Below are 424 nucleotides of genomic sequence, written 5' to 3' on the forward strand. Positions count from 1 at the left end.
ATATATATATATATATATATATATATATATATAAATATATATATATATAAACGTACACATGTGTACGCACGCATATATCTAATATATATATACATATATATATATTGTATTTTGCAATACTGCCAGATGTTACGAATTTCTCTCCTGAAATACACACACACACACGCACACACACACACACACATGAGAGTAATGTTGCTTCAATAACGTCCTGTGTTGCTTCAATAACACCTTTGTGTGCCGTACTGCAAATTACTCGGACAATGGAGCACTCGTACTAAGAAGTTCTACTGCACTTTTCTCCTGGCCTCTCGACAAATATAGGATATATGATTTCAGGTGAATTATGGTTTTTTTTATATTTATGTCCTGCCTCACACAGGACGTTATTGAAGCAACATTACTCTCATGTGTGTGTGTGTGT

This window comes from Octopus bimaculoides, chromosome 24 (genome assembly GCF_001194135.2).
Source record: "Octopus bimaculoides isolate UCB-OBI-ISO-001 chromosome 24, ASM119413v2, whole genome shotgun sequence".
In the NCBI taxonomy this organism is placed as follows: domain Eukaryota; kingdom Metazoa; phylum Mollusca; class Cephalopoda; order Octopoda; family Octopodidae; genus Octopus; species Octopus bimaculoides.